The following is a 3,067-nucleotide window of genomic DNA, read 5'->3' as shown; positions in this document are numbered from 1 at the left end:
AAATCCACAGAACCTGACCACTGGAGCTGGTAAATCCACAGAACCTGACCACTGAGCTGGTAAATCCACAGAACCTGACAGAATGGGTAGAAATTTTGAAGACTGTTGTGAATAGGGATGTACCTAATGAAACACTTCAAGTTGAAGATGATAGACCTGAATTACCATGGTGGAAATGTAAGACGTGTAAATGTGAGAATTACACATTTTAGCCAGGCTTTTTGACAGATAAGGAAGCCCTGGCAATGTTTCCAAGGAGTGTGATGAATTCGCTGAGGTATTTCTGAAGGCATTTGCTGTTGGTATCCAGCAAGATTTGTTGAAGGTATTATACGAGCACAAGGAGAAGCAATATATGGCTCCTCAAGTTCTACAGCAAACATCAAATTACATTAACCAAGGAGTTTCCCATGCCCTCACTTGGAAGAATCTGAAGCCTCACGTACAAGGCATTATTCTTTGATGTTATTTTTCCTTTGATGTGCTACACAGATTCGATGAAGAACTTTGGCAGGAGGACCCTTATAAATACACTTGCATGAAGTTCGATGTCTTGCAAGATTTCATTTCTCCCGCCACTGCTGCCCAGACACTTTTGTTTGCAGCCTGTAGGAAGAGGAAAGAGGTACCACAGAAGACAATGGGATTTTGTGACCAGATTCTTACAGAACCAAATGCTGAGCCTCAAAAAAAAAAACAAAAAAAAAGATGGAGCCCTGCATATGATTGACTCTTTGGCTGAAGTGCTTCTGAAGAAACAGATCTACAAAGATCAGATGGGATATATGTTGGAGAATCATGTGTTTCCTCTCTTCAGCAGTGAACTAGGCTTCATGAAAGCAACAGCTTGCTGGATACTTCACTGTTTTTGTGAAGTGAAGTTCAAAAGTGATCAGAATCTACAAACAGCATTAGAGCTGACAAGAAGATGTCAGATAGATGATAGAGAAATGCCTGTGAAAGCGGAAGCTGCCATTGCACTCCAGGTGCGGATCAGCAATCGAGAAAAAGCTGGAGTGCATCACGTCATCCATCAGACCTGTAATGCAGGCTCTTCTTCATATTATATGAGAAACAGAAAATGATGATCTTACCAGTGTAATTCAAGCAATGATCTGTGAAAGTAGTGAAGAGGTTACCCCTATTGCAGGAGAAATGACACAACATTTGGCAATGATGTTTAACCAAGTAACCCAGACAGGGCCAGATGAAGAAGGAAGTGATGACAAAGCAGTAACAGCCATGAGAATCCTTAATACAATTGACATACTTCTTAGTGTAGTTGAAGATCATAAAGAGATAACCCAGCCGCTCGAGAGAATCTGCTTACAGGTCATTGGCACTGTTTTATGGCAGCATGTCTTAGAATTCTATGATGAGGTCTTCTCCTTGGCACATGGCTTGACACGTCAGCAGAAGTGGCAGCTGCTTCTTCTTGTATTTGAGGTCTTTCAGCAGGATGGTTTTGATTACTTTACAGATATGATGCCTCTTCTGCATAATTACGTAACGTGGATACAGACACACTTTTATCTGATACCAAGTATCTTGAAATGATATACAGTATGTGCAAAAAGGTTCTTACAGGAGTTGCAGAATGTCATGCTGCAAAATTGTTAGAGGTCATCATTCTACAATGCAAAGGGCATGGCATCGACCAGCGCATGCCCTGTTTGTGGAAGCAGCTTTAGAGAGGTAACAAGAGAGGTTAAGACAAGTGAACTCCGAACGAGGTGCATGCAGGTTGCAATTGCAGCTTTGTATTATGATCCCCACCTGCTCCTCAACACCTTAGAAAATCTTCGCTTACAAGTCATTTCCTTACACAGTGGCTTCATGACTGTTTCTTGGGGCTTCATGACAGGAAACTGTGTGTTCTGGGTCTCTGTGCTCTTATTGATATGGATCAAATACCACAAGTTTTAAATCAGGTTTCTGGATAAATTTTGCCAGTTTTTATCCTTTTAAAAAGAGCCTACACCTACTGTGCGGAGCATGAGAACGACAGTGATGAGGATGAGACAGAGGAACTGGGAAGTGATGAAGGTGATAATATTGATGAAGATGAGCAAAAGTATTTGGAGGTTTTGGCTAAACAAGCAGGTAAAGATGGAGATGAAGACTGGGAAGAAGATGATGCTGAGGAAACTGCCCTGGAAGGCTATTCCACAATTACTGATGATGAAGACAACTCTGTTGATGAGTATCAGATAATTAAAGCTATATTTCAAACAATTCAAAATCATAATCCTGTGTGGTATCAGGCTGTGACTCATGGTCCTAATGAGGAACAAAGAAAACAGTTAAAGGACATGTGGTGAGGTGGGTCTATGGTGGAGGAGAAGACGTGAGAACTTGCTTAGTTGGGCATGAGGTGGGGCCAAACTATGGTCAACCAATGAAATTACAAGCACCATTGCTCAGGTAAAATTGATTAAATCCAGTATCAAATGGGAAAGCGAGTCACGTAGCAAGCGGGCACGAATACAGAACACGGTCTCTTCCTCTTGGGGGTTGGGCTAGTGACTCATTTGGGCTCTTTCAAGTTGATTGATACTATTTAGGATATCAATCCCTAATGCCCATCCCTAGGGAAGTATGTAGCTCTGCGTCCTCTTTTTGTCTTGGTCTTGAGGTGTGGCCCATATGGGTCTGTCTCTTCCAAGTTGCAAAGTCACCTTGTCTTCCATCTTGTCTCCTTGAGGGCCTGGCCCTGTCTAACTGCCTATAATATTTCCATCTAACTCAGCTGCCTACAACACTAGCACTGGACAAGAAGCCAGAGGGATTGTGGGGGAGGAGGAACTAGTGAGTATTTTCTTTCTTTCTTTCTTTCTTTTTTTTTAAGAAAGTAAGATCCTGACTGAAGTTTCAAGTGACACTGGAAAATCTGAAACAAAAGGGGATGTCATGAAGGCAGCTTTTCTTTTTCTGAGGAAAAAATAGGCATAGGCTACAGGACTATTTAAAGTGTCTCATTTATAGTATAAAACTCAAAGGTAGATGTAATTTTTATACCTATGAGTATTCATCTGATTTCTGTCTCCTTACCATTGGGCGTCCTTTG

At 41.5% G+C, this 3,067-nt stretch overlaps 1 pseudogene; it reads left to right on the top strand.

The window, feature by feature from the left end:
• LOC101572232 overlaps window positions 1-2,321 on the top strand; it is a 3,337-nt pseudogene extending 1,016 nt beyond the window's left edge.
• Window positions 2,322-3,067: the final 746 nt, after the last annotated feature.

This window comes from Octodon degus, unplaced genomic scaffold, assembly GCF_000260255.1.
Source record: "Octodon degus isolate 3935 unplaced genomic scaffold, OctDeg1.0 scaffold00213, whole genome shotgun sequence".
Lineage (NCBI taxonomy): Eukaryota > Metazoa > Chordata > Mammalia > Rodentia > Octodontidae > Octodon > Octodon degus.
The sequence above is the reverse complement of the archived record's forward strand: the minus strand, read 5'-3'. Positions and strand labels throughout refer to the sequence as shown.